The 11,765-nt window shown below is 50.1% G+C and overlaps 2 long non-coding RNA genes across 9 annotated transcripts; one reads left to right on the top strand and one right to left on the bottom strand.

Moving 5' to 3' along the window:
• Window positions 1-1,082: 1,082 nt before the first annotated feature.
• Window positions 1,083-11,595, bottom strand: LOC121661994. Of its 8 annotated transcripts, XR_006015149.1 has the most exons (10): window positions 11,113-11,595; window positions 9,837-10,663; window positions 9,246-9,440; window positions 8,865-9,096; window positions 8,642-8,745; window positions 7,503-8,495; window positions 6,707-6,902; window positions 6,272-6,615; window positions 6,048-6,128; window positions 1,083-4,291 (listed from the first exon to the last, which is right to left on the bottom strand). It is a non-coding gene; the product is annotated as an uncharacterized LOC121661994 (long non-coding RNA). The 8 variants fall into 8 exon arrangements; XR_006015151.1 differs by lacking the exon at window positions 6,048-6,128 and having other exon boundaries at window positions 6,272-6,631; XR_006015152.1 differs by lacking the exons at window positions 6,048-6,128; window positions 6,272-6,615 and having other exon boundaries at window positions 11,113-11,281; window positions 11,359-11,595.
• Window positions 4,449-6,046, top strand: LOC121662002. Its single transcript, XR_006015154.1, has 3 exons — window positions 4,449-5,123; window positions 5,221-5,520; window positions 5,826-6,046. It is a non-coding gene; the product is annotated as an uncharacterized LOC121662002 (long non-coding RNA).
• Window positions 11,596-11,765: the final 170 nt, after the last annotated feature.

Raw genomic sequence — 11,765 nt, 5'->3', positions numbered from 1 at the left:
AGAAATTCAGTTTCAAAATACTAGAAAATCAAGTTGCAAAAAAATCAAAACAGCCCCGTTTCAGAATACCAAATTGCAAAATCCCAGTTTTCAGACGTCTTATGTGGGCAGAGATGCAATACTGTCAACATGGGATCTGTGCTACCAAAATGGGTATTTTCTCCTTAGGGGCAGCACCTAAGGAGGCAGGGCAGCACATGGGCTCTCGGGGGGAAACGTTCAACTTTCCCCTTTCACCTCGTCAGTCCTAACCCAGTGCCCCCAGAAAAAAGGAGGTTTACCAGGAGAAAAGGGCTTTAAACAAAAGGACAATCTTCCTTCTTCATGACTGTGTTTAAATTGAGGGGGAATCCCCTTCCTCTGCAATTTTAAGGGTACTAATTGAAGAAAACCCTGCCTTTTCCATGCTCTTAGGGGTATTGCTTGACAGGGAATCCCTAGTTTCCATTATTTTCTAGTTTAAATGGAAGCAGATAACTTTGACAATGCTATGTTATGGGTTTGAATTGAGCAGAACTCCCCCATTTTCATCATCCTAAGGTTTAAAGGAAGGGTAAAGCCCTATTGGCCCTCCTTTCTGAGGGTTTAAATTGAGGGAAAAATCACATATTCTCTGACTCCTGCTGGGATGAAAACATTGAAAAAGAGAAAAAAATATTTATCAGGCACTTCCATGGTGTGAGCTCAGGATTCCCCACTCTTGCACAGGGGGAATGTTCACCAGGCAAAGGGTAAGAGGAAGAGCCTCAAATTGTCCAAAATCCCAGTAAAAATATTTTGTCCTATGGAAACTATGCCAGAGCTGGTCACATTTCAGGCCCTTTGTACCCACATTTCCTGATGTGCATCTCACTGGGGCTCTGTTCCCACTGCTCCAGGGACCCAACACAAACCTTACAGCACCACACAAACACAGCCCAAGAAGCTGCTGCCAGCCCTCCAAACCTCAGTACCTGCAACAGGCACCTCTGTGCTGATCTGAGCCCGCTTGGCCCCAAAACAAGGTGGTCAGTTTATCCTTGAAAAGACTGAGAACAGCATTCTTGTCTCTCAAAAAGACCTACAGTTTCACAACTACAATCTCCACACCTCCACACTGAGACTTTATTCCCTTAAGTGTCCAAGGACATAGGCAGCAGCAAGGAAGGTGATGAAGCGAGTCAAGTTTAACCCGAGAGAGCTCTCAGCTCCTTGTGAAAGCTCAGACAAGCAGTAGAGAAAGAATTAATGCTCCCATAACTGGCATCTAACAGCCACAGGGCAAGTGAAAAGTTGGTTTTAGAGAATGAAGGAAATACAGAAAAAGCACTAAGTAATAAAAGGTGAGAAAAATCCATCACTCCAACAGGTAAAGGAAGGTAAACCACTTGAAGAAGCAGAGGTAGATGGAGGGGAAAAAACCTCACAATTTAGAGTGTCCATGACACCCAGAGCTAAAACAAGCCCAGGGGATCTGGAAAGAGCTAAGCACATGTGCTCCAAAAACCAGCAGAAATGAAGTGAGATCTCTGAAGGGAACAGAAGAAAGAGGCAGGCTGAAGAAAACAAAAAAGTGCCTCCCCACTTTTCATTCCCTGCCCACAAAGCATTTTGGGATTTTTAATCTTGTCTCTTGTACTATGTGGTAGAAATCCAAAAATAAAGGTCAGGCGAAGCATGGTTTATTGGGAACTATCCTGCATAGCAGACAAGATGTATCCTCATGCAAATGATTCCATGCAGCACTCACATCTTTAATCGCTTCTTTTCCTCCTGCTGGGGAAGCAGAGCTGCTTTATTTACTCTAAGCAATATTTTCTCCCTTCTCCTTGGCAAAAAACAAGCTCCCATCTTGGCAATGCTCCCCAAAGTACCTAATGCTCATCACCCCCCATGCTAAGGAGAGTGGAGCAGGTTAATTTATCACTTATTATCATGATTAACTTGCCCAGCTGCCAGGTTCAAGAGCCCCAGAGTGCCTCAGGTTATACAGGATCACAGAAGGAAAAGCTCTGTTGAATGAAGCTGCTGCCACACTGGCCCTCTTTGCCTGTCAAACGCATTCAGCTGCTCTTGCACTGCCCTGTGAAAATCCCCCATAAAATACAAGTGAAAAGCCCTCAGCACCTGTGATAAAGTACAGCTGGGTTCTGCTCAGGGCATTTCAAACTACCTGAGGTATTTGTGACCTCCCCTTGCCAAGGCAACACCTCAGGAAAACCAAAAGTTCCTTTTCATGGACTCACAGGATGTGTTGAGTTGGAAGGGACCTTAAAGCTCATCTTGTTCCAACTCTCACCACACTCAGGACATATTCCACTAGACCACTTTGCTCCAAGCCCCATCCAACCTGGCCTTGAACACTGCCAAGGCTGCGACAATCACAGCTTCTCTAGAACCTGTTTTGCTCCTCCCAGATCTAAAATCATACCAAACTTACCAGCCTCAGAGGTAGATTTCTATTAAATGTCTACATTTTTCTAGGAAAGGAATCCAGCAAACATTGTTTGCATCTGACTTTGCAAAATGAACATCAGCTGCCGCCCACTTTTCTTATTTTTCCCCATTTGGTGGAACGTTTTCATTCTGTTGTTGTTTGGAGCAGTATTTTAATATACCTGGCTGAGGCTGCTTAAAATAGCACAGCAAGATACCGGCCTGTGAGGGGTGGAAAACTGAGCTCTTGCACATCTGGTGTTTCTATTGTTGGAAGTCTTAAATCCCACCTCTCTGGTGGGACAAAATAGGTGTCACTAATCCAATTTCTAAAGTATCATGCATCACGCTGATGCTATTTTAAGACTAAAAAACAACAACAAAAAAGCCAATTTAAACAAACATCTGCTCCTTTCCATTTTCTCTGTTCCACAATTTATGACACAAGATGGGAGAGAAAGATTGTTTTGGGAACAATGTTTTCAGGACTCTAAAAATAATATAAAAACTGCCCTGCCACACTCTCAGCTGTTACAGCCCCAAAAAGCACTGGCTCTCTTTGCTCACAGAGCCACAACTGTGGTGGGATTTCTACCCCGCGTACCAACCTAGTGACCACACCGTGGGACAGTCATTTCTTGGTTTTCTCCTGGGAATAGCTACAGCACTTCTGTGTTGCAAGGCAAACTTGAGCCTCTTTTAATGAAATTGGACATGTGAAATGAGGTACACAAAGCCAAAGGCCAGCTGAACCTGTGATCTCTGAATGGGTCTTCACATTCTTCCCAGGAAGATGAATGGGAATCACTCTTTTGCCAGGGAAGCTGCATCAGCTGGGAATTTGCTTTAGAAAATGTGCTTTCTGCTCCTCTCAGAGCCAAAATTCCTACACATTTCTTCTAAGTCCTTCTTAGATAAGGACCATGTTTAACCAAGTGACAGTGAAGCAAAATGACAATCCAGGAATAAATTTTCCTGTACACATTATCCTTCATCCACGTGGGTGGTTTCTCTCTGGCACACAGGGGTGAGGAAGGAACCCAAATGCATCACTGTACATAAAGTCACACGTGCTGAGGGGTGAATAAATCTCAGAGATACTGGAAACCTCCTCTGAAGACCCAATTCAGGGAAAGCCTGAGCTGCTTTGTGTTTCTGGGGGTGAAGAAGTTCAGGATCTTCCACAGATGCTCCGAGGCAGTAGGATTGTGCCTGAATCTCGCTCTGGAAATGCCAGTGGCTCAGCTGAGAGCTGTGGCGATGATTTACATTGCATTGAGAAGGGCCACAGTCCTGCAAGGGTCTTTCATCAGGAGCAAAGAGCGGCCTGGAGTGTGGGGAATGCTGGATCTGTACCACGGAGTGCTCATCCTTCACCTCAATGTGGAGCTACCCCCAAAGCCGCCATGTATCCCTTTTTCTATTGCCCCTGGTGTGGATCTTTCGGAGCAGCTGTTCCATGTGGCTTTGTATGGTGATCCTGTGGGAAGCAGCCGTTCGCCTGCTGTGATATCCTCACAACTACTGTGAACTCCTCATTCCTTTTGGTTTGATTTGGGGTTTTTTATCTGTTTGTTTGATTGGTTTGTGTGGGTTTGTTTGTTTGGGTTTTTGTCTTTTTTGGTTGGAGTTTTTTGTTTGCTTTTTTTATAAATGTCTGGTGAAGCTGGCACAGCCAAACTCAAGAAAATGTAAACCAGGTTCGACTTTCCAGAAATTCCTTTGGACTGGGTTTAGCTGCATCCCCCAGGCTCAGGATTATCAAGATATTTGCAGGTTTTGCTCTGCGCCATCAGCCTGCTCAGATTCTGCTCGGTGTTTCACAAATGGAGAAGACAATGGATGCTGTGCCAAGCTTCCTTTCAAACAGCCAAACCTGGGTCAGCATGAGAGAAAAGAAGAAGAAAAAAAGAAAATATTCATCAGTTAGAACAGAGCCAGTGTCCCACCATCTGCCCCTGCACTCTTACTAATTTTGTCTATTTCGAGACAAGCCTGGGTCTAAAGCTTCCCTCTCTCAGTTCCTGGTGCTCTTTGCTACCTTGCAGCTTTGATTTCTGCTGATCTAAGTCACTGCTGTCCATGTGGGCTTGAGAATGTTCAGCCTGGAGAACAGAAGGCCCTGGAGAGGCTTTGCTGTGGCCATGCAGGACTTGAAGGGTCCCATAGGAAAGATGGGGACAGTGTTCAATAGGGCCAGTGGCAAGAGGAGAAGGGGGATGGCTTTTAACTGCAGGAGGTTGATTTAGGTTGACCCTAAGGAAGCTGCTTTTTCACACTGAGAGGGCTGAGGCACTGGCCCAGGCTGTGCACAGAGGATGTGGATGCCCCATCCCTGCGAACATCCAAGGCCACGTGGGAACAGGACTCTGAGCAACGTGCTCTGGTAGAAGATTGCTCAAGTTGGAACAAGATGATCTTTAGCGTCCCTTCCAAGCCAGACCACTCAGGGATTCCATCATTCTATGATCCCCGTTGTCCACTCCACGGTGACCCTGGACTCCTGTCAATTGTGATGTCACGGTCTGCATTCACACCGGAGCTCCCAGCATCCAGCAAAGAGGACAACACAACCATTCGCCCTTGTGCCTACACACCCGTCACCCTGCTTGGCCCCTGCTCCGCTACTCCCAAGAGTTCCCAAAGGTCTCTTGTGCCTGGATTTTGCCGTTCATCCCTGCCAGATGCTCACATTCATCCCGAGGAAGGTAAGGTGCCATTCCGTGGAAATGGACACCACCTAAGTGCCTCTGTGGGGATGCTGTGGGACACGGATCCCACTCCGAGGTTTTGCTACATCTGCAGGTTTCCAGAGACGAAGAGAAAGAGATGCAGGTGGATATAAAGACTGATACAGAGGAGGAGATGGAAGTGGATGGAGGAGAGACTGGAGAGGAAGAGATGGAGGTGGACGTGAAGGAAGAGATGGAGGTGGATGCAAAGGAGGAGATGGAGGAAGAGATGGAGGTTGATGTGAAGGAAGAGATGGAGGAAGAGATGGAGGTGGAAATGGAAGACTACAGTGAGGACATGGATGTGGATGGAAAAGACGAGGAGGAGGAGGACATGGTCCTGGGATGAAGAGGGACTCCAGCGGTAGGACAGGTAGGTGCTCCCCACAGGCAGAGTGGGTGCCCTGCTGCCAGGCTGGGGCTGGGCTGGGTGCCCCCCCCGAGGGACACGGTGCCCCGTGGGCTGGATTCTGGCAGCACAAGCACCATCCCCAGCCTGTCCTGCACTTGCTTTGGCTCACACAAGCCCCATGCCAGTGCCTGGGGCCTGACCCCCAGCCCCAGCCAGGCTCAGCGCTGGCAGCAGAGTCCCGCTCTGCCAGTGTGTCCCAGCCTGGGGCACATGGAACAGCCCTCTGTGCCTGACTGCAATGACTGTGTCACTTGCTTTTCTTCCAGGACTGACGGAGATCCAGGGCAGAGATGGCACCCTTCTGTAGATACGTTTTAGCGTTTCTTTTTGTCTTCTGTAAATACGTTTAAGATAGTTTTGATAGATATGTTCTTGTAAATACGTTCTATAGATCGTTGTTGTTACAAAGGTTCTTACAATGTAAATATGTTCTGTAGCTCGTTTTTGTTGCTGCTCTTATATAAATAAAGGACCTTTGTTTTTCATACCTCAGTTCTCTTGGCATTTTCTTTGGGCACAGGCCTCCATGGACCAAGACTTCCTTTGGAAACCCCCTCTGTCACCAGACTCTGCTACAAGCATAACACGAATTGATCCTCGTAGTTAAAGGCGTGACATTAATTGGCACAAATTTGTCCCTTGGACTTTCTAGCACAGTAAATGTCAGTGCTCATAATGCCCAATTCCTAATGAAAGCTTTCAGTCTCCTCACCTACCACGGCACCGCAGGGATCCAGGGCAGGAGCGGGATAACTCCGGGATAAGGGGAATCTGCTCCCACTCCAGGGCTGTGCCAGTGAAGGAGGGGAATTTTTTAGTGCCTTCATTGCACACAAAAACCAAACCCAGCACCACCGAGCTGGACTTTTCGTGAGCTGCAACACAAAGCGGCCCCTGGCCTTTGGGGGAACACAACCTCCCCGAGTCACGGAGCCAGGGGATGACACTTGGGAATGATCCTTGCTGCCTGCAGGCAAATCAGATGAGGGAGCCACAGGAACTGTGGGGTTTCCTGCTCTTCCTGCAACGCCATCGGTCCGGACCAGGAGACCTTTCCTGGAACAGATCTTCCCTGTAAAGGGAGCTGCACCAAAGCTCAAGCCCTCATTTAGAGACCCTTGGAAAAGCAAAGGTGAGAGGCGATTACCTGGAGCCCCAGGGGACCGAGGTGAAGGCGATGAAGAAGCACACAGCAAAGTGCTTCCACTGCTTCTCACTCCAGCAAGGGGAACATCCCTGGAATTTCATGTCCAGCGTCGCTCCCAAGCCCCACGGCTGAACCCACACGTACTCCAAGGCTGATCTCCTTCAAACTTCCAGCAGCACAGACTCACCGGGAGGAACTGCAATCCAAGGACACACATCAGCAACCGTCTTCCCGCTTGCTGCTCTCTCCACATTTTCCCTTTCCAGTGGGATGCAGGTGCCACCCCCCAGAGGCAGGAAAACTGCCTTGCAATCCGCTACAAAACCTGCCTGGAAAGCCCAGGATGCCCGCAGCCAGCAGCCGTTTCTCCTGGAGCTCCTGCTGACAGCCATTTGAAGCCTGCTGTGCCTCACAGCTGCTTTTCTGCCAAGGGCATTCCCATCTTTTCTTTTTTAGCCCAAATAAAGCTTTGCAAAGCTGAGTTTTCTGAGAAGTGCTTCATATTTGGATTATTCTTAACTTGGAGTTTCCCTCAGCACCAAAATCAGGGGGTAAACCCAACATGGCCTCAAAGGGCCATAAGATCCCAGATATCCAATCCCCGGTTCCCTCAGGATTGGTTCATTAAAGCTTTTCAGGGGTAATTTGGCAAACTTCAGGGTTTGGTGATTTCACCATCAAAGCCACATGAAACCTGTGCAAAAGGAACTTAACTAAAGCTGGCTACAAGTGGTCCCTGCTGATGACTCATTAAAACACCCCCTTAAAAAGGAGCCAGGATTGATTCCACACTCACAAACCCCCCTTGCCACGATCGGCGCTCTCTGCCCGCCAAGGACACGGCACCGGGCAGGGACATTTCTCCCACTCCCCGGCAGAGACCTCCTCCTGCCACATCCAGGGAACCGCAGCCGCTCAGGGAACACCAACTTTGTCCTGGGCTGGGAACAGGACAGGGACAAGGAACACTTTGAAGTCATTCCCACCTCGGTGCTGTCCAGACCTGGCAGAAAGCGCTTCCCACACCTCTCCTGGAATTCTCTTCCCCGGCCCTTCCAGCTTCGGAAGGCTTCCGGGGGAGCCTCAACTTTCGGTGCAGCTCAGAAGCTGCACGCGCCTAAAGCATCCCCACGGGAACACGAAGCTTCCCTCGGGCATTTCGTTTCTTTATCCCAAATATTCTCCCCACTCAGCCACAATCTAGAAAGAACAAAAGGGAAAAGAAGGAAGACCAATTAATTCTGACATAAGGAGTCTTGACTATCCCGACACACTGCCACGTGAAAAAACATCCCTGCCTCTCTAACAAATCCCTCTGATACTGGCTCCTTTCAGGATCAATTATTTAAACGCTGTATTAAGGAGCGTAAGGACACAACGCTTGGAATTCTCAAAAACGGCTCAGCTCTTGGCTACTCCAAGCACTTTCCCACCCAGGGAGCTGAGCTGTCCCAGATTTAAACGCCACGTTTGATCCAAATCCGACAGAAATCTGATCTTGTTTGGCTACTGAGCTTTCCCAAAAGCTGTGCAGTCAAGCCTGGAAATCCTCACTGAAGCTTTGCCATGTCACATTGGGATTTACCCTTGGGAAAACCCCACTCTGAGCACTTGGGTTTCAAGAGGTTGCACCCGATGTTACAGACACAGAATTCCTGTGGGGTTTGGCATTTCCTGCACCTCCAAACACGTGAAAAGAATGAAGTGCAGAGTCCCAAGGCTCCATTATTGCCATTCTCCTCACATCCCTCTCCTCAGCTGCACGTGGCTTTGTGCCTCCTCTGAAGGGCTGGAAAGGAATTTGGGAACGCCCCCCCTCAGCTTCTTCGGTTTTCAGCCTTTTCTCTGAGGCGGCCCAAAAGGCAAACAGGAAAAAAACCCCCAGAAGTGCACAAAATCCCAGCCCCTCCCAAGATGCAGCTCCTCACACCAAACCTTGGGAGAATCTCTGGTGCTTCCAACACCGCTGCAATCCCACCTGGAGCTGAGCTTACAGGGTGCTCTGCCTAATCCACATGCAAGCCTGGATAGCCCAAAGCCTGCGAGAAAAGAGGAGGCAAAGTGAAGGGGAGAGGGGAAAAAACGGAGTTTTGGGTTTTCCCCGTGTTTGCAACAGGATTGAAGGGCAGGATGGAGAGGTTTTGTGGAAAAGAAGTACCAAAGGCTGCTTCATTGCCAGCAATTAATTAGCGCTGCTCAGGTTGAATCCAAGAGGACAAATGCACCAGGATCAAACAGGAGCGGCCGACAGAATGGGTTATGACACAGATCTGTGAAGCTGGAGCCTTCTTTCTTCTCCCGGGCTCTCCCAGAAATTCTCCATGGCCGGACGTGCTCCCGCTCTCCCTGCTGGGGAGGATGGACTTGGATAGCCCGGCTGACTGGTGAGCCTGAAACAAGAAAGTGATGCAGTGATCCAAGTGTTTTTCCAAGGAAATGACATATTCTCTGGACCTGGGATAACCCATATCCCATGGCCTTCTCCAGGAAGGGTCCCAGCTGGATATGGTCTCCCAGAAAGGATTCCATAGGGGCTCACCTTTTGCCTGGAGCTCGGCTGAAGTCCTCAGCAATGCCAGGGAATGTGGTCATTGGAGGCTTTGGGCAGATTTGGCTCATTTGCCTTTTTAGGCTTTGCTTCCTTCTCTCAGCCTTCCCACTGGATTGTGGCCTCCGAGGAATACGTAAAATCCCATTGGATTCCTGCTCTTTTGGACATTTTTTGGTACCGTTCCTGTACAAAACGAGGCCCCCTGTTCGATGCTTTTCCCCACCGTTCCCCGGCAGTTTTATCTGCCACTGCATTCCCTGCGTTGCTTGGGCTCTTCCCAGGTCTCTGAGCTCCTTCACAAGGCAGGAGATCGATTTGGCCCAGGAACTAAACCCTCCCGAGGAATTGTCTGATGCCATCTCCACATTTGACAGCTGATCCTTGTGCTCAAAGGATCCCTCTTTCTTCCCTTCAGCCAATTCCAAGGCTCATGCCCCCAGCTGGGATCAGTCCCCAGTCTGATCCCTGCACTCTTCCCTGCCAGGATCCTGCTCAGGAATCCATGGGCTACGAATGTAAGAATTAATTCTTCCCACCCCTGCCCACTTCTAATTCCAAAGGATTTGGTATCTGCCTTACCTGGCTGGAGCCTGCTTCCAACTCTGTTCTTGCTACTTCTGCTGCTTTCCATTTCCCAGGAATTCCACTGACAGAGTGACAGCGTTTTCCAGCTCCTCCAGGATTCCCTCTGTTGCGTTTGGGTGCTGGAAGGATATCAAAACCAGGGTCTCTGGGGCTTTACTATCAGGAAATTACATCCCCGGATTTGTTCATTTCCAAATATTATCTCTTCCCAACAAAGCACTGGGCATCCAAGGAATATAGAAAGCCATGTGCTGACCACTGTTTACTCCTCTGGAATGTCAGAGCTTGGAAAAATGGGCAGCTGGAGCTTTTCCTGGTACTACCCATGAAGTGTATTTTACCTAAGAGCCCCTGCCCATGTCTTTCCCTGTATCCACCAAAAATCCACCCGTTCATTCCCCAGCTGCTTGCTTCCTCCCTCTTTTCCTGTATCCAACAGAATTTTAACAGGTGAATATTCCCCTCTGCAAGAGCACCTTTCATTCCAAACCTAAGAACAAACGAATCACTTCCCTTCGACCTTCCTTATTAGGATTCTACTGAGAGCGGTGGATGGGAAATGATCCTGTCCTGGTCCCTGCTGGATTCCCAGAGCAGGGATTCTTTCCCTCTTTCCCCCCCGTGGTGCCTGCCCTGCCCCCTTTTCGGGCTTTGTTCCACAGCTTTTGTTTCCACCTCTTGCATCCTTTCCCTCACTCCAGGAGCTCCCAGCAGTTCCACACCCTCTTTTCTCCCATCCTGATCCTTTCTCCAAGAACAGAGCTGTGCATTTCAATTCTCTTCGCTTTTCTCTGACAATTCCCACCAGCCCAGACCTAAAGCTGACACAGGGAACACTCAGTGCCCACAAATGCAAATCCAGACCCGGCCATGCCTAAACCAGCAACTCTGAACACACAATCCCCGACCATCTGCGTTAATTCAAAGCTAACATTTAGGACACACTGAACACTTCAACATTCCCAAGAAACATCCTGTTGCCTTCAACTCCCAGGGGTTTTTGCTTTGAACTCATACGGATTGGGGGATCAAGGGATTTCCCTGAAAAAACCTGTGTGGTACACACTGGAATCCCCGATCCCGTGAATCCAGGGAGTGTTAAAAGCTTAAGTCCAACCTGGCCCACCATAAATTTTTGCCAAATATCCCCCAAATCATCAGGTTAACAGAACCCTGTTCTGGTGATGCATTTTTAGTACTGGAAAGCCAGGAATTACTTTATTCCAAGCACGGGGCTCTGGATATGGGCTTGGGGAGAACAAGACCTTACCAAGTTACAGAGCCAGGGGATGGCGTTTGGGAACAATCCTGGGCTGCCTGGCAGCAATTCATTGTCCCTCTTGTCGCCCACGAACACCTTCAGCAGCTCCTCCAGGAGCCCGGGCCAGCGGCTCTGCTTCTCTGGGAGCGGGAGGCATTCCCCTGCCCACTGCAGGTACCTGCAAACCATTCCAGAGTCGGCTCCGAGCCAGGGACGGGGCAGCGGCGGGGCAGGGATGGGGCAGGGACGGGGCACCCCGAGCCAGGGCCGGGCTCAGCCGTCCCACGGCTCCCGGGGCTCGGGCCCTCGGAAATTCCGGATCGGAGCCCCGTGATCCCTGCAGGGAAGAGGCCGGCTCAGGCCGGGATCAGCGAGGGTGGGAAGCGCCCGGGGTGGGCGGAGGCTCTGCCGCCCCCACGGCCGCGGCATCCGCACAGCTCCGGGGGACGGGGCACCCCCGATGCCGCTCCCCATCCCGTTATGCCGTTCCCCCGTTCCCCATCCCGTTCCCCTGCTCCCCCATCCCGCTCCCCACCCGGGCCCGTCCATGCCCGCCTGTCCCCCTCGACCGCTCCCTCCCACTCAAACTGGCCGCGCGCAGCCGCATCCCGCCTCCCCATTGGTCAGCCCTCGGCCCGCCCCGCCTTCCCATTGGCCGCTGG

Source organism: Corvus kubaryi, unplaced genomic scaffold (assembly GCF_017639235.1).
Source record: "Corvus kubaryi isolate FWS band 111438036 unplaced genomic scaffold, C.kubaryi_AGA036_p1.0 126, whole genome shotgun sequence".
Lineage (NCBI taxonomy): Eukaryota > Metazoa > Chordata > Aves > Passeriformes > Corvidae > Corvus > Corvus kubaryi.
Note: the sequence above shows the minus strand (reverse complement) of the source record. Positions and strands in the feature narration are given on the sequence as shown.